Consider the following 25,950-nt stretch of genomic DNA (forward strand, 5'->3'; position numbering starts at 1 on the left):
CTGATTCCTCTAAGCTTTGTAGCAGGATCTCCTGCTGTACTTTATTTCTAGAACAGATGGTCATGCAACTCAACAGCGCAATCTGGCATTTTAAAACACATGCAGAGTATGTATATATATATATATATATATATATATATATATATATATATATACACATACACACAGTATTTCACAGAGCAAAAATATTGTTATTTTAATATTTAGATTTATACTTATAACCTATATATTAATGATAGTTATACGAGTTTGAGGGTTATGTTACTGCTACCATAGAGCTTTAGTTGGGGCTGGAAAAGAAAAGAGTGGACTTTTCTTTATATTTTTTAGCTCAAACATTCCAGAAGGACACACAGTGCTGGGGCAGAGGTCTTCTCCAGCTAAGCACAGACCTACGTGGTATAAATGAGCCAGTTACAAGAGATCATTCCAACTGGCCCAACTGGGCTAAGGCCCACCGTGAATTCCCATGGTAATGCAGCATGTGGCGGTGAGTCCTCTGTATAAAGGAATATTTTTGGAATTGTTCTTGAAAGGATGGTGCAATTGCAAAGGATTCTGCTCTTTAAACTGCCTTCAAATTCAATACCAAGGTATTCATTGAAGACTTAATAGGGCAAACTCAAAGAAACAACTCTATAAGTTATGGGAATTTAGGTCCAGTTAGTGCCTCATCAAGTCCCCACAGGAGGCCTAAAATGTGACAACAAATGAAAATTCAAATGCAAACGTTGAGGGTATCATCTGTCCAACAGTCAGTAGCATATCAATAACACAACAACCTAAGACAGAATATGCCACTGCATTCACTGTGGACAGTAGCCCTTACCTCAATATATTTTAATCCAAAGAGAGGCAACTGTAATCATTCACCTTATTGAATGTAAGCGCCAAAGGAAGAAGCTGACACACAAAACAATATTCCTAATATGTGATGTATAAGTACCTAACTGGACTGCTTTTTCTCTTTAACACTTTATGTAAAATGAAACACTGCTAAAAAGGAAAACCACTATTTTGCACCATAATAGTATTCTGCATCTTGATCCTCCTGGCAAGTTCCAGGAGTCTACAATCCCCCCGGGTATTTTGTAAGTCTGTTGCTATACAAACACTGGCAGATGCATAATATACAATGTTTAAAAGTACTGATGAATTTCAGAAACACTACTCCCAATGCGAAGCAGCATATTGGGAATTTGGAAAGTGCTTCCAGACAGATCTGAATCAGGAACTGTGAAAAGTACAAGGATTTTACATACTGTATAATTGAAAAATGCAGACTGAATTATTATGTATTCTGCCAACTGTACGACTGGAAAGAAAAAGACCTGCACATTAATTACGTCCCTTGACAACCCTTTCAATTTAAAAAGGGCCTACAGCAGCATGTCTAGAGGTCACTAGAATAACACCTGCCTCTGGGCAAGACTCAATATTAAAATAACTTCAATGACTACTAGTTTCTACAGGAAAGACCTTATGTCCAGCAGGTTATCTTGGAGTGGCATAACACACGATAAGGCGACAATAACATTATGATGCTACTTACAGCTTGTTGGGTCTGAAAAATTAAACCGGCTTTTCTATTTAAAACTCCACACAATTCCTCTGTTTCTGACCCGGAATAGAGTATACCAACAGCAAATAATTCCTGATGAGTAAGCAAGTGCCCACTGTTATGGATCCCTAAAGCAGTACAATGCTACATGCAAGAGATTTTCCGCAATACAAACAAGAAGGTTAGTGGCTTTCCCTTACTTTTTGAACAACTGGCACCTGTAAAAGAGGACAAACCAGCTGTACCAAGCGACAAGCAGTGCTGGGTATACACAGGACCAGCTTGTGGATTCTGCACACAAGTGAAGATGACCATTAGCTGTAAATAAGGGTTTTCTCATATGCCCCGAAGTATAAATGTGTGGAAAAACTAGCAGAACAGCGTATGCCAATTCCTTTTGATGTTTTTATTACTATTACCGGTATTATATATTATTATATGTTTAATTACTATTATTATACATTAAAAGTACAATTCCAGGGTTTCACGTGTTGATACGTGTCCTAGAGTATATATACTCTTGAAATTTCTCAAGGAGCGAAAGGTTCAAGGCATAAATTGTTAGTCACAAAACAAGGAAAAGAAAATGCTTTATATATTTTAAATAAAAGTAATGTTATTTCATGTATATAAAAGTAATGTTATTTCATGTTGTACTTGACCGCACTACATTGACATGAATAAAATATGTTTACTTCTAATGGATTCCATTAACAAAAGAGAAAAATAACATGTAAAAAGGATTATCTTAAAGTAACAGACATTAAATTAAGATTTTGTCCACAAAAAATATAAAGTACTTTCTGAGCTGTTTCTAGGAGGTAAAAGGTCCGGAAGAAACAAAAAAGGAAATGGTCAAGGAACCTGCAATAAAAATACAATATAATATATAATATATTTTTAAAAATGGTTTAAATCTGACTGTAGATGTGTCTTGCAGCCAGTTGCCGGGGCACCATATCAGGCTGATCACATGGTTCCTTTTCAGGAGAAAAGGATGGGAGACAACATCGGATGGACCTGAGGGGGCTACAGCCTATTTTAAGATAACCTAGTACCTTTTTGAGAAAACCACTCCAGATCAGTTAAGTTATGTATTTTAAAAAAAATTATAAAGTTATAAAATATATAAGTATGAAATAGACAGAAAAATAGTTGTCAACATAGATTTTAATCTAAAGACCAGGTGGGAAGTATTTAGTGGCAACAGATGTTTGAGCCCGCCACAAAAACCTCCCTATTAAGATCAATATGTACAGTACTTTCTAGGCTGTTAGCCAATAAACCTTGTCATGCTATTACTTCCTTTAATGTCTTATCACAATAAACAACACAGAAATATATAAGAAGCTTTTTCCATTTCTACATCAATTTTTATCAGTGCCTGTTTTTTCATTACATGGGAATGAATTCTGCCCAGCAAAATAAAACAATAATTAATGTTTCTAATGCTACATTTAGTTATAAAAGTGTTATATTCAAGAGATTAAGTGGAACAGCACCTTAAAACCATCTGTCTTTGACCAGTTTAAGACTAATACAATAATAAAAACCCATTCATGTGTTTCACTTGGGTAATCATTATTCAGATGTGTACAGGCTCGTTTTAGATTGTATGAGATCAATAAACACCGTATTAAAAAAAGATAAAGTCCTGAGTTCAAAAAATGCTGATTTGTGTTTGTGCACCCATTTGTGCAGTATTAAAGAGAGTGATTAAAAAACCTACCAATTTCAGCACACATTATGGCATGTAAGATGATAATTTAACTAGTTTCTGACCATATTCCTTTTAAGCTGTTCACATGTGCACACATAGGTATCAAAAAACACACGCACATACAAAATGTATGCACACAGGGCTGGCACCTCTTCTGTGCTCGACTGGATTGCCTATTGCTGGAGGAGCAGACTGAAAGGAGAAGAGACAGAGAAAAAGGAGAGACAGGGAAAAAGGAGGAGAGATAAAGCAAAAGAAAAGACAAATATACAAAGCAGGAGAGATTGAGAAAAGGAGAGATAAAAAGAAAAATATGAGATCAATAGAAAGGAGTGACATAATGAGAGGTAATGGGAAAGAAGAGCTATGGGAGAAGTAATGAAAAATGGAGGAGAAACTGGAGAGATAATGAGAAAGTGGAGGATGGAAGTGAAGGGGAGAGATAAAAGAGAAAATGGAGAGGTAGGGAGAAAAGGGAAAGATAAAGAGAACTGAGAGAGATAAAGTAAAATAGGAAGAGAAATAAAGTGAAATATAAGGAGATATGGAGAAATTCCAGGGATGTGATAAAGAGAAAGCAGAGGGGTAGGAATTGGAGAGAGATAAAAATAAGTGAGATAAGCAATAAGGTATAGGGAAAGAGGAGAAGAGATAAACAGAAGGGATGAAGAGTTAAAGGGAACAAAGAGAAATAAAAAAGGTAAAGGGGGAGATATAAGGGAAAAATAAAAAGAAGGGGAGAGAAAGAGAAAGGGGAGAGACAAGTAAAGGGTGGGATAAAGTGGAGGAGAGAAATAGAGAAATGGTATAGATAAGAAAAAAAGAAATGGAAGCGATAATCAGAAATGGGAGAAATAAAAGGGGGTAACAATATGGGGAAAATTGACAGAAGGGGCAGAGGTAATGAGAAAGAGGAGCGATAATGAGATAGGGGGACACAGAATGTGTTTATATGCTAGTACAAATATGTCCAAGGGCTAGCAAGTGTGTGGATGGAAGAGCAACTGTAAGTCAGGGTGTTTATATGTAAAGGCAAGCATCAATGTGCATGTGTGCATGTATGGGCAGGCATGTTTGCTTATGGGCAAGAAATTGTAAGGGTACAGTATTCTTGTGTATTTTGACAGTCTATCCATTACTGTTACTCTTTTTGGGTCTAAAGGGTATATAATAAATAAAGGGTGCACCCAGACTCAGAGGAGCCCTGAGAAGAGACTTCAGACTCTGAGAGGAGTACACTGCTTGCCCTTTGGTTTGTGATTTATGCCTGCAGTTTAGGGTTTCCATGCTTTATTTATGCAATCTATATTTTCAATGCTGAGCTTGCATGTGATTTTTCAAGGCTGCGTATGTGTGTTATTCAGTTGCTCTCTCTCTCTCTCTCTCTCTCTCTCTCTCTCTCTCTCTCTCTCTCTCTCTCTCTATATATATATATATATATATATGCAAAACTATGTTTCCATGTGTTACTTGTTTACTCTATACCTGCAAATACAGGGTTTGCATATCTTATTTAGTTGATCTATACCTGCAATGTTGTGGTTCCATGTGTTATTTTATCTATACCTGAATTATATGGGGAAGGACAAGATAGTTGTAGCACAGTGAAGGAGGCGACAAAGTGACTCTGGGGGTGAGTTTTATTAGCGATGAGAGAGGTTCAGGTTTACACTTGCACAAGCATTTAGTGTACACATACCTTTGGAACAGGAAAAAAATTGCAGAACAAAAGTTGCACTCATCAACTAACAATTAGTGGAAACATTTAATATAATGAATTATATAATTATAATTATTATTATTATTGTTATTATTATTATGTAAAGTAAGCTAAAATTATAGGATCCGGTATAAAGGTAAATCCTAGTCCTCCAATCTACTAAAAACTAAAAAAACAAACATTAAAACCACAACATTAGATCACATGATTTTCTCAGCTAACCATCTGCAAAGGATTTGCCTAAAGACCATACAAACAATCAAATAATATAATTGTATGCTTTCAATACAAAATTTGCATGTAATTATACTAATATTAATATAGTTCTATACAATATTTTCTTTTGGCTATGATGTTATACCTACAACATTATAATCCAAAAATCCATATAGACTTAAGCGCTCACACATGGTTAAGCTAATAAGAACATATACTTTTATGCAGTATAAGACTATAATTAAGCTAATACTAATAAATGCATTTATAGACTATTTCATTTATTTGGCTATATTACTGTTTCTGGTTTCCATTACACCTTTTTCACTATTGACTATTAACATTCAAAATAATTATATAAAAAGAAAAGAACAAAAAAATCTATAACCATGTGTTATTTTATCTATACCTGAATTATATGGGGAAGGACAAGATAGTTGTAGCACAGTGAAGGAGGCGACAAAGTGACTCTGGGGGTGAGTTTTATTAGCGATGAGAGAGGTTCAGGTTTACACTTGCACAAGCATTTAGTGTACACATACCTTTGGAACAGGAAAAAAATTGCAGAACAAAAGTTGCGCTCATCAACTAACAATTAGTGGAAACATTTAATATAATTAATTATATAATTATAATTATTATTATTATTGTTATTATTATTATGTAAAGTAAGCTAAAATTATAGGATCCGGTATAAAGGTAAATCCTAGTCCTCCAATCTACTAAAAACTAAAAAAACAAACATTAAAACCACAACATGATTTTCTCAGATAACCATCTGCATTACCAAGATCAGTTTCACTTGAACACTAGGGAATCAGACAGGGGTCATGTTTGCATGCATACGTATCCAGAAGCCTTCTGGCAGGTGGTCTGGCCTTACTTTCTGTATAGTAGTGATGGTGAAGTAAAACATATTTTGGGGGCAGAAACACCAAGGCGTTCTCCATTCCTCTATTTAAACTATCACTGAGCTGTGAAAGACAAACATGAAACTAACAGATTCTATTACATTCTACTTGGATTCCCTACCTGCAGCTGTGATGGGAAGCAGCATGAGAATGGCAAAGTCATTTGCATAATAAGTACACAAACACTACAAAAATCATCTTAGAAAAATCCTAATAATCTCTACTTTCATTTGCAAAGTGACATCGGAAGCAGATATTTACTTGCTTTTTTCTTTATCGATATATTGTGCAATGCCAGATTTTGTCATTATATGCAGTGCACCAATATGCGCACCTGGAACCGTCTCAGTGAAGGCTATCTGGAGATGTTCCTCTTGTGGGGGAGAAGCTTTGTAAAGGTGTAGGGTTAGCCACATGTAGGAACATGTGAAAAGCTTTAGATGGTGGGTATTGATGGGGAATCCCACTGATTCAGCTCCTTGGTAAGCAATAAAGCCATGTCAAAAAAGATGGGACTCGTGGAATTTGGGAAACTTTAACGTAGTGGCGGGTTAAGCAACATATGGCCATATAGTGTGACAGAATCTCCAATATTTATGCCTTAGATAGATGCTTTTAAATAGTATTTGATGGGTGTGCACTGATATCTTGCTTTTTGTGGTCACAACTGGTGCTGTGGCACTCGCGAGCTGCGCAAGCAACCTCTTTTTTACCGCCTAGGGGTAGCAGGAAACCAGCGGGGTCACAGTAAGAGCTCAACCACGAGATAAAACATATATGGTGTCCAAATATTTCCAGGGCTGCTTTTCATTCCCTGTCTGGCCCTGCTACCAGAGGCTGCTTTTGTGTCACATTACATTATAAGCATTCTTTTGAATGAAGATAACGTTAACACAACATAAGAATTCTTTTGTGGAAAGGTTTGGTACATCAGCACTTTGTTGTTTCTACAATTCAGTAAAAAAAAATAGTTATACATTCAGAAAAGTAGGTGGAACAGCAGCTTAAAAAATCCAGCATTTCTGTAAAACTCAGAACATTATTAAAAAGGTTTTGCCTAAAGACCATACAAACAATCAGATAATATAATTGTATGCTTTCAATACAAAATTTGCATGTAATTATACTAATATTAATATAGTTCTATACAATATTTTCTTTTGGCTATGATGTTATACCTACAACATTATAATCCAAAAATCCATATAGACTTAAGCGATCACACATGGTTAAGCTAATAAGAACATATACTTTTATGCAGTATAAGACTATAATTAAGCTAATACTAATAAATGCATTTATAGACTATTTCATTTATTTGGCTATATTACTGTTTCTGGTTTCCATTACACCTTTTTCACTATTGACTATTAACATTCAAAATAATTATATAAAAAGAAAAGAACAAAAAAATCTATAAACACTCTTAGTTCAGAATGTCAACCTGATTCTTTTATTGGTAGTATGAAAATCTTTATAGAATACTCATAAAAGATCTTTAGAAACGCTAAGAAGAAGTGATCCAGAAACAGAACACATTCCCGTCTATGAATAAACTGTAATTCATTTTCAGTCATATCAAAGAACCTCAGAGTTCAATCCTTGGTGGTTATGATAAAAATTCATGGTTACTATACATCACAAAACCTCGTCACAAAGGGCCCTAACACACACAAACATACTCACTCTATGGACAAAAGTATTGGGACACCTGATCATTACACCAACAGGGGCTTTTATTACATCACACCCCTTTTACAGCTATAACAGATTCCACTCTAATGGGAAGGATTTCCACAAGATTTTGGAGTGTTTCTGTTGGAATTGTTGCCCATTCATCCACTACAGCATTTGTGAGGTCAGGCACTGATGATGAATGAGAAGGCCTGGCTTGCAATCTCAGTTCCAGTTCATCTCAAACGTGCTCGATGGGGTAGAGGCCAGTCAAGTTCTTCCACACCAAACTCATTCAATCATGTCTTTATGGACCTTGCTTTGTAGTAAGGGGCATGGTCATGCTGGAACAGAAAAGGTCCTTCCCCAAACTGTTCCGACAAAGTTAGAAGCATACAATTGTGTAACATGTATTTGTATGTTGCATTAACATTACAGTTTACTGAAACTAAGGGGCCTAGCCCAAACCCTAAAAACAGTCCCAGACCATTATACTTCCTGCACCAAAGTTTTCAGTGGGAACTATGCATTCCATTGGAATGTTCTCCTGGTGTCAGCCAAACACAGATTCATCAATTAGACTTTCAGTTGGTGATTAATCACTCCAGAGAACAAATTACCACTGCCACAGAGTCCTGTGACAATGTGCTTTTCACCACTTCAGTTGACGCTTGGTATTGCGCATAGTGACCTTCGACTTGTGTGCAGCTGCTCATCCATGGAAACCCATTTCATGAAGCTCCTGACACATAGTGATGATGTTGCTTCCAGAGGCAGATCATTTTTACTCTCTACTCTATTGAGCACTCTGCAGCCCTGCTCTGTGAGTGTGCATGGTCTACCACTTTTGTGGCTGAGCTCTTACTACTATTAGACATTTCAACTTCACAATAATAGCACTTACAGTAGACCGGGCAGATCTAACAAGGCAGTAGTTTCACCAACTGACTTGTGGCAAAGGCATCCTATGACACTGCCATGTTTAAAGAGCTCTTCAGTACATCCCGCTCTACTGCCAATATTTGTCTATGGAGATGGAGGCCTATGTGCTTGATTGTATACATCTGCTAGCAATGGGTGTGGCTGAAACACCCAAATTCTATAATAAGGAGGGTGTCCCAATACTTTTGTCCATATAGTGTATATCTGAATTAATTAGCATAAAGGAGAATGTGTGTTACCAAAACAAGGTCTGTTTTGCCATCAGCTAGGGGGTCCTATCAAGTCATGTACACACTCAACACCCAGTCAAGAAGAACTTTCAATGTGCTTTAAGGCTATCTGGTCATGAAGGAATGGCATACTCATTCTGTTTCTCCAACCATATGTGTCACACTGACAAAGTTACTACAAATTATGTTGTAAAAATTAAAATTGAGTGAAAGTGCTGTATTTGTCAACAAGAAGATCTGGCCTTGGCTAATTCTTGATAAGATGGCAACTATATTGAAAAAAGCTCTGTTTCTTTTGTGTCTGGGGTGGGGTAAAGTACCACACACACAGAGGAATAGCCTTTTAACAGAAAGGCTAGAGTTTTGAAGAAAGAGGAAGCGGCATAGGAAAGGCATACAACTATCTTGAACATAAGACAAGACAAAGGATGAATTAAGGTTAGAGGTTTTTACAGCGGGAAAAAATATATAGTGCATACAAGCACGCATTTACAATGCGAGATGAAATGATCCTTATCTTAGTGATCTGTATGAACATCCCAGTAATACATTCTGCAGTGTATAGTGTTACAGATGTATCTGGAAATTGATAATGATCATTCTGTGACATATAATGATGAGCTCACTATGCTGGATATTAATGCTATTCTGCGCTGCAGGTGTGTCAGTGAATCGGTGGTAGGGAAGTGATTAATCATTGTTCATATTGGTCTGGAGCAGAGATGGGTTAAGCAGGGCTCTGCATGGGGGCACTATTTGTGGAATCTGCTTTGTGGGTCTTGTTATGCCACTGGCAGATCACACTGAGTGCACCCATATTAATTGGCACCTGACTGTAATTTTGACATTGACTTGCTAGTATCCAGTACTTTGAGAAAGATATTCATTTCAGAATTATTATTGGTTAGTGCATTTCAAATCGCATAATCACTTGTAGTGCTGAATTTAATGTACTGTGTAACTAAAAATGATAATAATACGGTAATAATAATTAAATAATTTGTCATTTTCAGTTACAGAAATAGCAACACGCCTTCCAAGATTTTATTTTCATAAATTAGGTCCTTCTTTGGAGACATATGCCAATCCGGCACTAGCTTTCTCAGTAGACATATGTTAACATTGCATTTGCCGCCGGAGAGATCCAATGAGCTGCCCCTGGAGAGATACCCTTAATTCTGCACTCCTGGCTCTGACCAAGTTTCTCTGGACCCAGATCATTATATGAAAGAAACAAAATAAATTAATGTATTCAGTGAAACACACTCAGGTGGTATTTAACCAACTAACCAAGTGGGAGTTATTCCCCAACCCCACTTGTCTGGACTTCCTTAATTATAAGACTGACATAGAAAAAGAAAACATAAGTGTTAGAATAAACACCACATTTTATGCATCATTGCCTTCTTGCCTGGGTTTATTAATTCCCAGGAGTATAATTATTAATGGTATAGATTAAAATGTGACCAGAGATTGAGTTAATTTCTTGCAAAATTTAATGTTTTGATCCTCTAGCCCAGTTCCAGTAAGTTATCTGTGAGCACAACTTTTATTTTTACAGAACAATAAATATCATGGTAGGGAGTGGCTAAAAATATTTTGGATGTAACACAAAAGACTATAGTCTGCAAAACTAAAGAAAAGTAACTATACATAGATAAATGCACTTGAAGGGCCAACTTGTCTCTTCTCAGGAGAGACGCTTAATATACCTAAAATATAGTTGGGTACTTATTGGTATACCACAAATATTGACCCGAATGAAACTAATGGCTATTGTTTTTCTTAATCGTCTCTAAAGGCCAAGAGTCAAAACAGACATCCTAAGTCTTAGTAGACATCCAGCCAGTAGAGTCTCTTTGAGAAAGTGACTAGATTAATGACCACATTATAATTCATTAAAGACTAGTGAGAGAATGGATGCCTGGTTTAATTAGTTTTATTACTGTAGAAAATTGTTTCATAAACCAAGCTCATCACAAGGCTTGGCTTAGAAAACATTACAGTGGTAATAAGACATGATGAGGAAGCTTTCATTAGAAAGTATGGCTAAAGGCACCTATTATGAACAGAAGGATATTGTGAAAATGAACATGACAAAGCATCAGATAAAAAATGTCATCTTAACTAATTAAGAAGAAGTGGAATGATTGTTATAGAGATTACTCTGAGGAAAGAGCTGACACAGCATAAAACATACCATTCACTTTGTGGATAGAAGAAATAGCCAGGCCTTCAAATATACTTCACTGTGACCTGTTAATGACAATAGACCAGAACCTACACAACTAAAGCTTTATAATGATTTTTAGTGACTGTCACCAAAAATAATTTTGACATTAATCAATAGACCATAAACTTTCTGTCTATACAGAATAAATCAGAGCAACTGTTGTGAAACAATTTTCTTAAGACACTCTGAGCACTCATTTGAAACTCCCCATGTCTCCTGCACCAGTAACAATAATTTAAAACGCTATTAAATGAGCAACCAATCAGGAAGAGGCATGACAGTTGCATTTAGTGTACCAACTAAACCACTGATCGTGGTCACAAAATGTACACTCTTCAAAATGTCACTAGCAGAGCCAACCAAATTTGAGTACAGGTTGAGTATCCCTTCTCCCAAATGTTTGGGACCAGGAATATTTCATTTTTTTTACATTTACATTTATTTCCGATAAAGGATCTGTCTTCTCACTTGTGTCCTCTCCATTGTTCATGCTTCTCCTCGCAGACCCAGAGCACTTCCTGTGTGTTGTTTAGGCTTCCCTAGAGCACTTCCAGTCTGGAAAAGTAAACTGGGGAAGCATGAACAACGGACCTCCAACACTCTGGGAGAAGCATGAACAACGAACAGGTCAGCAGGGAGAAACAAAAAAGGAGGCAGGAAAAGAATCTACCGACTACAGTAGCTGTCAGACCCCCCCCAGTCATGAACGCCCTAAAACTGAAAAATATTTTGGATAAGGGATTTTCGCATAAGGCATACTCAGCCTGTAATAAGTGAAGTAGGTTTTTTTTTCTAGTTACTCCATGAGATCATCTTTATCTGGGCTGCTTTTATTTTTAAAGTGGACAAACCCAACCCTAGAATGTATTCCTCTGTATTCAATGGAAAAAGTTCTGAATGGCCATCTAACAAAATGGGCAAATGCGCCACTGGCCAACAGTGCCACACAGTCAGTCAATTCTAGCTGCTTACCTATATAGTTACAAGTGGTAACTTTTTAGGAGGGAAAAAAGCTATACTTTCTGTGATGCTATAACTGACAGATTAAAATGTACCTATTAGGGTTTGAGTTAAAATTGTATAACATTTCTTAATAAATTAGTTGCACCACAGTTACAGGTGCAGAAATCAGCATGCTGAACTCTGAACAATTCAGATTTGTCGCACTATTATGATATAACCCACTTGTGTTCAGCTAGCTAGTATCATTTAGTTAGGCCTATTTGAAGGATTTTCGTCTTATAGGTGATAGCTCCTGATGGCAGCAGATTGGGATATAGTTATGGTTGGGTGGGAACATGTACAGTATATACACTCCCATGTGCCGGTGGCCCCACGTGTTTGGAGGATGTATTGAAGGGAACAAATAAAAAAAAAAATTAGACTTTTTTGAGAGGATTGCCTCTTTTTCCTCAGCCATTTCTGGATAGGCACTAAAAGGGTAATAATAACTGCTTATACGAACCTTACCCCACACCCAACGCTTACATGTAGAGAGAGAGGAAAGGCTATTCACTTAATAGGGGTCCTTTAGATTTGCAAACCACCTGGCTGCCTCCTGTGAATGTGAGGTTAGTGTTAAACTAATATTTGCAACTTGCAAACAACTCACGAGTCAATAATTTTTTTTTCCCCAATAAACATCAAAATAACTCTCCCGCAGTTCTGTGTACACAAGCTAAAATCTAAATGTTACATATATATATATTAATCCATAATAAGCACGCACTCACAGCAGGGCTTGTAGTTGTAGAAAATCAGATAAATTATTCAGTTTGAAAGAACAACATCAACGTCTATTCGGTGCAGATATTGGACCTTTATCAAGATATATATATATATATATATATATATACAGTATCTCACAAAAGTAAGTACACCCCTCACGTTTTTGTAAATATTTTATTATATCTTTTCATGTGACAACACCGAAGAAATGACACTCTGCTACAATGTAAAGTAGTGAGTGTACAGCCTGTATAAATTTGCTGTCCCCTAAAAAATAACTCAACACATAGCCATTAATGTCTAAACCTTGGCAACATAAGTGAGTACACCCCTAAGTAAAAATGTCTAAATTGGGCCCAATTAGCCATTTCCCCTCCCTGGGGTCATGTGACTCGTTAGTGTTACAAGGTCTTAGGTGTGAATGGTGAGCAGGTGTGTTAAATTTGGTGTTATCGCTCTCACACTCTCTCATACTGGTCACTGGAAGTTCAACATGGCACCTCATGGCAAATAACTCTCTGAGGATCTGAAAAAAAAGAATTGTTGCTCTACATAAAGATGGCCTAGGCTATAAGAAGATTGCCAAGACCCTGAAACTGAGCTGCAGCACGGTGGGCAAGACCATATAGCGGTTTCACAGGACAGGTTCCACTCAGAACAGGCCTCGCCAACGTCAACCAAAGAAGTTGAGTTTATGTGCTCAGCATCATATCCAGAGGTGCTGCCAGCATTGCTGCAGAGGTTGAAGGGGTGGGGGGGTCAGCCGGTCAGTGCACTGACCTTATGCCGCACACTGCATCAAATTGGTCTGCATTGCTGTCGTCCCAGAAGTAAGTCTCTTCTAAAGATGATGCACAACAAAGCCCGCAAACAGTTTGCTGAAGCAGACTAAGGACATGGATTATTGGAACCATGTCCTGTGGTTCGATGAGACCAAGATAAACTCATTTGGTTCAGATGGCCTCAAGCGTGTATGGCAGCAAACAGGTAAGGACTACAGTCAAGCGTGGTGGTAGTAGTGTCATGGTCCGGGCCGACATGAGTGCAATGGGGAGCTACAGTTCATTGAGGGAACCATGAATGCCAACATGAACTGTGATATACTGAAGCAGAGCATGATCCCCTCCATTCGGAGACTGGGCCGCATGGCAATATTCCAACATGATAACGACCCCAAACACACCTCCAAGATGACCACTGCCTTCCTAAAGAAGCTGAGGGTGAATGTGATGAACTGGCCAAGCATGTCTCCAGACCTAAACCCTATTAAGCATCTGTGGGGCATCAAACAGAAGGAGGGGGAGCACAAGGTCTCTTACATCCACCAGCTCCGTGATATCGTCACAAAGGAGTGGAAGAGGACTCAAGTGGCAACCTGTGAAGCTCTGTTGAACTCCACGCCCAAGAGGGTTAAGGCAGTGCTGGAAAATAATGGTGGCCACACAAAATATTGACACTTTGAGCCCAATTTGGACATTTCCACTTAGGGGTGTACTCACTTTTGTTGCCAAGGTTTAGACATTAATGGCTGTGTGTTGAGTTATTTTTAAGGGAACATAATATTTACACTGTTATACAGGCTATACACTCACTACTTTACATTGTAGCAGAGTGTCATTTCTTCAGTGTTGTCACATGAAAAGATAGAATAAAATATTTACAAAAATGTGAGGGATGTACTCACTTTTTTGAGATACCGTATATATATATATATATATATATATATATATATATGTGTGTGTGTGTTATGTTTCATTGTGCAAATTGTAAATTATACATTAAGTAATAAAAAAGCTATGGCTTTAAAAACATCACCTCTATCAGGTAAGCCAAAGTATGTTTTTATGACAGTCGTTCTTTAGTTATTCTGATTCCAGATACAATTTACTTCTGATCTTTAATACCTGTAAATATACAAGTAATGATGAAAATTACAGGAAAATAATTAAAGAAATACATAATGTAACACCTGTTTTAGCTTTGGCACAAAATGCCATAGCAGGTTGCAGACATAATGCATCTAAGCAGCTGAACAGAACACTCATTACGGTCATTTTGCTAGATGATAAACAAAAAAAAACTGCTTTTCTTGCCTGCAAGCAAGAAGTTATTACTTGGTGGGAAATAATACAATGTACGCCAAAGAAAGAGAAAAAAGAAACATGAAACCATAATGGTGCTAGCAGTTAATTCCATGTCAGTGATGTTCCTACATTTAGAATGGCACTGTGCTGTTTTTTTAATTTACTAAAATATTGTGCCTCCTACTCTCACCTAGACCAAAACCTAGTGATTTTAAGAGATATATTTTTGCTTTGTGTTTTAACTCTTCCTGTGCACACTGATACCAAAGGCTGTTTTGCAGACTTCCATGCCAATGGAACGGACAGGGCACCTTTTGGTTCATAACATTAATACATTAAGGTTTGCAGACAAGTCTGCTAGCAACTGCATTTACTGTGTTATTGGCCTTATTCCATCCTTTCAGGACATCTTCTGCCTTTTGCCATATCCATCCTTTCTGTGCAGCTGCACTCTTGCCTCTCTTTCTCCAGAAAAGCACTTGCTTATAACACAGGATGTCCTCCTATGTATGCGATGACCATCCTGATCACTCTTTCTCCATGACATGCTGCGGTGACATAGGCTGACACTGCAGGCTGCATTTGGACTTAGGGTTCTGTCTGCTCCACTTGCTGTGTGTAGTCCCTCTCCCCAAGTCCACCTGGCATCTCTTATGACTGCTTTTGTGAGCCTGACACAGCTCAAGCTCTTGACCTCCACTGTGGACCTCCCTCTCAACTCTAAGTACTTGAACAAAGATTCCCTGCTCTCTTAGGTCCGGTCCAGCGTCCACCCCACTCCTCGGCTGCCTCCCTGCCAAAACCAAAACCCTCTACTACAACTTTTGCAAACCACCTAATTTGCTATTTAAGTTTTAAATGATAGAAACTGTAGTTATTGAGCACTGCAATTTAACAAATAATTACACGGTATCACAAATTCAATATTGAAAGCACTAAAAAGTGTTCAGAGGGGTACAATAAAATTCTCCCATTAAAGTGTAATTATATGCCACAAGCTATTTCCATTTCGTTATGATAATTTTGAAATTCAGACTAGCGTTGACATCTTTTCGTCAGCAATCATGATTTTTGTGGGAACTACTTGTGCATTCCTCCTGTAAATACACCTAATTAGTGAGATTATTTGCACTTTATATGCATAGTCTTTAAGTCACTGCAGAAAGATATAAACTTATATGTAGTATAAGTCATTGCATTAAAAGCAATCCTTTATTATTGTCTTTATATTAAGTAAACCATGTTGGCAGCGGTCACTCAATACAACTCAGTTTTGAAATTATTTACACTGCAAGCTCTCTTTAACAATAAACCAGAGTAATATGAAATACAGTGTAATGCAATGTATAAAACCTGATATCATCAGCTTGTGCACTGAGTAATTGCAAATGTACCGAATATGATACTGGCATAATTTCCTTTTTTTTTTTTTTAACAAGATTAGACATTCAGTATTTTTTTACTCTCAGATTTAAGAAAAAATGAATGATTGACATTTAGAGGGGCATTGACAGAGCGCGCTATATGCATTTTGGAAATGCACACTTGATTGTCATGCTCTTTTCTGTACCGCGGAATAGTTTTATAGCTTCAAAAAAAAAAAATCCTTAAAATTGATACATTTGGCATTTTTGAATGCTCAATGGGAGTAATTACAATCAAAAATATTCAATAAAAATGCATTGCTGGGTATATAAGACACTGAAACATGGCTATTTGGATGCAATGATGTTTGCGTAGTAAATATGTATGGCTAGGTTCCAGTATGCATGTTCCTTATATCTTTGCATCTTTTACATATAAATCACTGCTGACAGCCATCAGATGGAGATTTAATAATTCATAATAAACAAAATACTGGGCAATATAATGGGCTGCTCCTCGCTGGTGTTTTTCTAAGTCTCCCTTACATCACAGTTGGGAAAAATATAGTCACCTAGTCACTAGGTTGGTGTGCTTTAATTGCCTCAGCCTATTTATGCTCTGGCCTTACATGACACCAACATGCATCCAACTTTTTCCCTTTTAAAAATATTTTTTTAAAACTCCCACCGACTTAATCCCCCCAGCCTTTTCTATCTCTCCATCATAGAGGATCTGGCATATATCCAGTCTTTTCAATATGTCAGCCTCCTGACCATTATAGGGACCACCAGAGTGTCATATTCCTTTCTCTTGATTATTGTTTTCTTTCACTAATACTCATATTAATTTTTGTCTCTACAAAACAGAATCATTTGAATGTTTGAGCCAGCTAGATAGACATATTTGCCTTTAAAATTCAATTGATACATATAATTGGGAAATTTAGCTCACCTCCACTTGGTAGATGTGACTTAAAAGGGTAATATCAATTATATGATCAAAATATGGAATTTTACATTAAGGCTAAAAAGGCTATATTTAGAAGATAATTGTTTTGGATAACAAAAACAGGTTCCACAGCCTTGACGATTTCATAAAAATATATACTTTATGCATACAGACAAGGCTGAACTAAACAGTCTGGGAAACAGATGAAAGTCAGCAGTGTTGAAAAATAATAAAAGAAATAAAATGGAAATGGGATGAGCATAAAGCCAGAAATATGCACTTTAAGGATGAAAGACAACTGTATATCAATAAACCAAGAGGATGACTTTTCTGTTTACAATGTCATTTTAAAATTTAGCTCCCTTGTTTCTCTATTTCAGAGAGTTCTCCTCGCATACTTTATCAAAAAATGATTTACAGCACAATTTTAACAATGCCTTCATTAGATAATTAGGTAATTAAATAGGTGAATGGTGTTCAAAAATAAACACTTGGCAGAACACACGGAAAACACAGATAAGATAAATACTGTACTTTTTACTAAATTATTGTTTCTAAAATAAAATATACAGTTCGATTTAAAGGAATAAATCCACATTAAAAACAAAAACGGCTTTATATTTTATTACTGCTAAACAGTAAAAAAAAACCTTTTTAAGCATTTTATATTATATATATATATATAGTTATGTTATCATTATCAGGACACCAATGTCTGACAGGATTTGTTGAACTCGTGGTTGCTTACTAGCCATATGTCCTTCACAAAAATGTTGCTGCCTGCGCTTGATATAGACTTTCTAAATTAAAATGTATTGGGCTACCTCAAGTCACGGCTGTCACTGGTTTTGTGTGTGTCTCTGTAATGCCTTCTGCATTTGTGAAGCCATTGATGACCCTTGCGTACTTAAGTTCTTCTCAATACTCAGTAACATAATTTCAATGTTTCTTTATTCACTTAAGCAACCCTATTCCTAAAAAGATATCGGGTGAGGGAACTGACATTTATGACGACATTATGTAACCATATTTATAGACATTGCCAAGACATTTGCTCACTAAACTGGAAGCTTCTCCAACTAAAAAAGCCTGATGTATATAATGCATAGTTACTGTGGGAAGATTTCCTGGATGTCATCTCCCACAACTCAGCCCTTCTTGGAGAAGCTCACTTGGGTTGTCCACTGAAAATCATAGTGAGCTCAGCGGAATGACTGTTCTGCAAACTCTCAGTGTCAGTGACTGCTATTGTTTCAAACATATTTCTAAATTAGAAGAGATGTTTTAGGGTCACATGCCAATTGTTTTACAGCATCCCTGGGCAGTGCTACCTGACAGAGTTAAACAGAACTATGACATTTTCGAAATTCAGAAACGCAATGACTTTCCTAAGCATGCCAGATCCAGCAATACAGTTTTCTGTTAATATATGGACATTTATAATATTCTCTCCGTTCCCTTAGTGCCATACTTTCTTTTCCCTTTGCTTAAATTATTATTACTGTTATATATTATATTTCACTTTAATCTTATTAGAGCCATGAAATAAAAGGCAGACATTTGTCCCAAAATACTTTAGTTAAATAACGTAAGACAAGCTTGCGGCAAAAGAACCTGATTTGATTTTCATTTTCACTTGCTGAAATATATCATCTAAATTTTGCATGACCACATTTAAGTTTAAATACACCCTTAAGAAGATTCATGTCATTTATCTAGAATTCTGACAGCTGTATTCTCACAATAATGTTTTCCACTTGGTGAAGTGTACAAGTAGTAACTAGGCAGTTCATAGGTCTGTAAGAGCTAAGCGTTGTGTTGCAAAAATAGTAAACTCCTTATTCCTATGCTCCACTAATGCCATAAACCTTGGGTAAGTAATCAACTAGTAAGGTAGCGCCTGTGTGATTTCTTATTCCTAGACATAAAAAATACAGCCAGGTCAGGATTAGGCAAAGTTTCAATAAGACTGAGGTTCTTTGACGTAGTGGCACGATATATGTCCATAGATTGTGACATAAACATCTATATTAATGCATCACATTGGGGTATAGCTTTTAAAAAGTGTTTGCTGAGTGTTTGTTGATTCCTTACTTTGTCATTATTCTTAGACATGTCCGTATTGACATTAGTGTACTGTATTTTGCTTGCTGTGTTTTGTATAGTGCTGTCACATTTGTCCCACCATCATCTTAAAGTATCATTGGATACGAGGCATGCTCATCAATCCACAAGAACAAAATAAGAGGGTAGTCTACTAATGGGCAGCTTGAAAAACACCTGTAGGTACAGCAAGTATGACAGCTCCATGAATTTGCCAAGTATTTCTAGTCCTCCCTAGTTTGTCATGAACCAGTCCCCATAAATTTCAAGTGGAACTAAAATTTGGAGCACAACTTGTTGGAAGAATGGGGCAATGAGTTGTCTAGTGTTTCTGCCAAGTCTATGAGGCAGATCCTATACTGCCAAGAAGTCTATCGATATGTAAGGATTTCAAACAACAAACATAATTTTAAATCAGTAAACCACTATCTGGACAAAAGTATTGGGGCACCTGACCATTATACCAACAGGGACTTTTATAACATCACATTCATAAAAAATAGACATTAGTATATAGTTGTTCCCCCCTTTGCAGCTATAACAGGTTCCACTCTTCTGGGAAGGCTTTCCACAAGATACCTTCAGCATACCAAAGACATTTTGGACAATGCTATGCTTCCAACTTTGTGGAAACAGTTTGGGGGAGGCCTTTTTCTATTACAGTGCACAAGGCAAGGTTGACAAAAACATGGTTGGATGAGTTTGGTGTGGGAGAACTTGACTAGATTAGATTAGATTTTCTCCAACAGATTGTGTGTGATCCCAAATCACACATAGCGATTTCGATTGGAGCCAGTCACATTGGCTCCACTCATGTGAGTGTTCTAGCCCATTACTTTTATTGCATTAATTTGTTTTGCACACAGGTTGCACTATTTGTTTCTTTTATCTTTTATGTACATGCCGGATTCTGATCATCTTTAACCCCAAAGGGGTAAGCTATATCTCCTTATTTGCTTATTCGCTCCACTCACTGTGGTGGGTTACACCACCTCTATTCTCTTTTGTATGATTGTTTTTGTGTGGGACAGGAGTGTTGTAGCGATTTGTACACAACCTGCCTTTTTACTCTGTATAAGTTATTTTTTTTAAATTATATATCTATCATATCATCTATTATTTTTCATTGATAAATAAATAATGGTAAGAAAACCAGACATTATTATATATTATAATAAGTACAATATATAATATTCGGGAAATTCAGTGCTGCTCCGAGGGCTGCCAGTGCCTGCCTGCCCAGGCCCAATATGGTGTTTGGTGACAGGAGTTCGCCGTACCTGGGAACTCCGCCATGTCGTATGTAGATCACACTTAGGGTTGACTCTTGAATGTAGCCCTACTGAATCTTACTATATTGTGTACTGTGTTGTGTTTACTATTTACCTAAGTGATAAAACATGATGCCATATCGCCCATATAATGTTACCAAAAGTACTTGACTATGTTTTAGAAAGAGAGAAGTCAATTGTAGGACAAGACTGAGGGAAATTAGCCCAATAAATACAACTGAATCCATTTCCCTGGGAGATGGGGGTAACATAAAACTAGGGTTAGAAAAAAGTAAAAGTCTGCTTGGCTATGGTTGGAATATATTTAGACAAGATGAAAAAATGCAATACCTGTGTTCCAGATCTCATAGACATAACTGGGAACTCTCCGGGTTTGCCTGGAGATTGTCAGGTGAAGCTCCGCTCCCTGCCCATTTTCTCTTTGAATTGGCGAACCTCCCACCAATGTCACGGGACTGCCGGCTGACGTCAGTGGGCAGTCCTGGATGCATCCCGCAAGGGAAGGCTCCGGGTAGCCGGAGCCCAGAAGTTCCCAGGTATGCTCATAGACTTTTCTGAAGTTTGCAATTTGACAATAAAAGTTTGCCCAGAGTTCTAGTATCATTAAAAACAAGCTTCCTATGTACTGAATATCTGTATGCATCTAGCTTAAGTAATAGTCACTGTAAGATTTTGCCCTCTTTGTTTGAAAGAAAAGAAGAAAAGAAGGATGGGTGCATCGCCTGTGGGAAAGGAAGAAAGATGCGTCTAAACATAGAGTGACATCAAAAACACAACTAGAAGAAAGCAAAATCTCTCAATTCCAGTTTCCATGGTTATAAGTTAATATGACTCAAAAATAAATAAAAATGTTTAATATTAATTTGTCTAAGGTGACGTGTCCGTTGCTTATGTTTCAGGAATGCTTAAAATAACACTGGGTCATTATCTTAAAACTTCCTAATAGAATCTATTAATTTTTTTGCTTTTTTTAGGCTGCAGTTTAATGTTTAAATGCCACTAGCTTTAATATTTTTTACAACTGGCACATCCCTTAGTTTTGTGGAGTTTACATTATATTTCTATTTGTTTAATGACTTAAAAGGGACCTCACTGTCTGCATAGTTTGGTTTATAACATAATTCAATAAAGGAACCTTCATCAAATGTCTACCGGGCGTAGGAGATTACAGATATTCAGTGTAAGTAGGGTATTCATAGGGGGTTATTCTGCTGCATAGTTTTAGAAGTGGTTTTATCACACACACAATCCCTTCTGCCTATTTGTCTTCCTTTTTCTATTTAGGGATTAACACATTTTGCCAAAATCAATAGGGAAAAAAAGGCAAGATTTGCTGACTCCTAGAATGATAATGTTTACTCGGCTAATGTTTCCTTATTAAACCAGGGCACTTTTTAAGTCAGACACCTCATAATAACGTAGCATTATTTCTTCCCCTAAATTCCGTAACATTTTGACATGTTTCTCTCAAAATGAGGAACAATTTCAGTGAACTTCACGGGCTTTCGGATTGATTCCAGAGCTGCAAATGATTGAGAAGTGTATTAATAACTTGTAGAAGCTACTCTTTTTAAGATCAGGACGATTACTGCAATGTCATCTAGGTAAATCAAAGCATATCCTCAAGGGTATTTTGTCAAAGTCCTTCAGGGAATTGGTTAACTTATCACAACTTTATACTTCTTAATCACTCTCTCTCTCTCTCTCACACTCTTTAAATGTCCCCCTACCTTCTCCGCTGACTGATTTGTGGGTCCCTGTCACCTTTTCCACAGATACACTTCTTCTCTTGCCTCTTTTGTTCTTTGGTCTTCCTCTGCTGCCACCAGTATCAGCTCTGTTAACTAGGCCTCCCGGGCGGAGCCTCTGCGCACACCCTCTTCACCAATTGGAGGGACTGTTCTTGTGGTGTGCGCCGTGGCTCCGCTCTTTGCAGAAGTACTCCAAGAGGCCAAGACGGTTTTGCGGGAAAAGGGAGGTGTTTTCAGCAAAAGGTATTAATGATGCAAATTTTTACAAGATCAGAAAATTATTGTTTTGGGCTGAAGTTTAGGCATCCAACAGTACTAAGAATGATGGCTGCAATTTTACATTTAGTTACAAAAGTGTGAAATTCAGTATCGTTAGGTAAATACTTAAACCTAAATGCTATTAATAGAATTAGAGTATCTGAAAACTGTTTTGGATTATGAAAAAAATATATATATTTTTACAGCTTATAGTTGCTTTCCACTCAAACAGGGCTGTTAACTAGAAAAAAAGCAGGCACCCTCCCGTGTGTGATATTTGGCATAATTAATCTTAATATGAGATCTGCAAGGTGACACTGTGGAAAGCTAAAACAATTATCCTTGGGAAAGATTTAAAATACATCCTAGCGCTCATGTCACAGACTCCTTATTAAGAGATCGGCATGCTTAAAGCATGAAAGATAATGGAGAAAGTTCCAAGTACATTTGTCTCTGACATTAATAAAATAGATATGTCCCCTACTTTTATTTGTGTTTCTCGTATTCAGTGAAGCATGGCCTAATGAGCTTTAACGCTCTCCGAGGTTACATTTCAACAGCCACTGTGGAATGTTCCGAAGATAGACAATAATTCAAAGGCCGGCTTGTCCTTTACATTATACCCCATTACCAATGAAAGACTCCGTTTTACATTACAAGCTGTTACAAACCGTAATATCATCACAGTTATTATTTTACATTTTACTAAGTAACTGGTTACTTAATTTTAAACGTGCTTTATTAGGGAAAGTACCTTAAGGCAATAAATAATTGTAATTTAGGTCTGCTAAGTATAATGCTATTCTTCAACTGCCAGCACTAATCTTATTATTTTACAGAAGAAAAGAAGATATTGAGAAGCAAAGCTTATATATTGTCTGTATTATTTGCTTTAGCAATTTTCTACACAGAGTCGAAAAAAAACAAAAGGAAATAAAATATACTCCATACAACTAAAAGGGACACTCCAGCCATCGTACTTTAATGCATATGATAGTTGTCACCTTTAACATTTTTTGCCATGCAAATTCATAGAAAGGGTCAACCGGGTAGCTCAGACCATGTATTAGTAGATTGAATGGCGGGTAAAAGAGTCTCTCACGGATGGTCAAGCCCAAGTGGAGCACCCACTCCAACTATAAAGCAAGACAAAAAGTGACAAAACGCTGATTTTGATAAAGCGCCTTTGGTGCGAAAAGTGTTAAGCAGATTCTCTGTTCTAGTGGCTGGTGTGTTTTTGATATTTATTTTTTCTTTGTTTCATATTTTTGATATTTGTCATGTTTAATATAAGACTATGAACCCTAATAAAGAAATAATGACATTTTAGATACACATTTAGACTTTTTCATCTTAATGGAGTGCCAGCGTTTCACTTTTTCTCTTGAAAAAATAATTACTGCTTAAAATGTGTGCTAGTATTTTATATGATGTGCATTTATATCATGGAATCTTTAGGCCAAATCTTAGTGTGTGAAAACAAAGCTGTCGAGAGCATCAGCAGTTGTGTGTCAGATGTGATGTACAGTAAGCATGTACACACAGGGGAATCATTATTATCCCACCTAAATGCAAGAATAAATGTCATTTGCACATTGGTATGTAAGAGAGTATGTGCGTACACAATACACTTCTTCTAATCTTTAATGGATAGGATTTCAGAGGTTCATATATAATAGCAAATTGTGCTTACTGCTAGACATGACATGTAGACAGACAAATGATAATTGTGGATCTAGTAGTACACTTACTTTCATCAAAAGACAATATAGTGTTCTGACAGCATATAGATAGATGGGACAATAGGAGGACTGTTTGCATTATTATTAAAGGTATTTCAGCTAAAACTGTGTTATATAAAAAAAGGTTCTTTATTGCTATGTCTCAGTTTATTTTTCCTGCCTATAGTATGCCCTTGGAGGACACTTGGAATAGAGAGAAGGATCATGTGTATTGGGGGGAATCCCACTGCAGTGACCAGATAAAAGGCAACAGAGAACTCTATCTGCTCTCCTATGTGTCTCTGATTACTGATGAATGAGAGTGCAGACTATGACATCATATAAAAGCACATCATTCATCCCTGCACACATAGGCTGAAGAACCACAAGAGCTTAGTCTCAACAGCACCCTTAGAATGTCACACCTTCCAAGTGTCCCTGTGATTAGGAAGCGCAGTCCCCCTCATCTGGAGCCAAAACCCATAGTCCCACTTTATTTTTTTATTTATGTTTATTTGCACATATGGTCACCTCTTTAGGGACATGGTTATAAAGTACCTTATAACAGATAATGTCTCACTCTAGAAGTTTTTTTATATTTTGTAAAAAGCATTTTAATTAAAACATAGCTGTGCACAACAAAATAAACTCATCATAATTGCAAGAATATATTTGCTGTAAAGAAAGATTGCATTCTATTCTCCTATATACTTATGTATTTCCCAGAAAAATAGATGATGCCTTGGAGGTCAAGGGGTGAAATGTTCACCAAACACAGCAGTTTCGTGAAGATTAAAAACCACATATCTCTTAATAGAAAATTGACTTAGACACCTCTATGGATATAAAAGTATCGCCTTTAACTTACTGTGTGGACTTAGATTAATAAGTCAACAGCAGTTGGTGGAATCTGGCTGATCTACTCTACAATGTAGCTTGGATAAGACAGAAGACATTGGTGGCAGTCTTTAATGTGAAGGACATGCTATCCTTTGTTTTTGGCTTATTCAACGGTTATATGAGCAAGGATACGAAACTAATTCAGTAAAGAAAATAAAACTAAAATGTATACCCAGCAATCTTGACATGAATCTAGATTTATTCTTCATGACATATTTTCTAAAGCAATCAAAAGGGCAGAGTTCTGTCTTGAAAATGACAGCAATATTTATCCTTATCGAACAACCTTGACTTTTGTACGAGTCCATCATTATCCCCCCTGGAGCTAGCAATTTAGCATTCAAAAACACAAATAATAATAATGATAATAATATTAATTGGCAATATATTAATGGTTCAGTACATTATTATAAAGTTAAACATGGGAAAAGAAATGTACAGTTCTAATATCAGACCCTGCATGCTTTTTAGATAGACTGGTGCTCAGAGACCAATTTCTGGTTCACAATGCTTAAGGAACCCAGTTTAGTCTTCATAGAGATGTGAATTTCCCATACTGTTTAGTTTAAGTGATAGTCATTTAACACAATATC

At 36.8% G+C, this 25,950-nt stretch overlaps 1 protein-coding gene across 2 annotated transcripts in view; it reads right to left on the reverse strand.

The window, feature by feature from the left end:
* CCSER1 (coiled-coil serine rich protein 1) overlaps nt 1–25,950 on the reverse strand; it is a 352,242-nt gene that overhangs the window by 64,409 nt on the left and 261,883 nt on the right. The window lies entirely within an intron of this gene.

The sequence above is a fragment of the Spea bombifrons genome, chromosome 1, assembly GCF_027358695.1.
Source record: "Spea bombifrons isolate aSpeBom1 chromosome 1, aSpeBom1.2.pri, whole genome shotgun sequence".
Lineage (NCBI taxonomy): Eukaryota > Metazoa > Chordata > Amphibia > Anura > Pelobatidae > Spea > Spea bombifrons.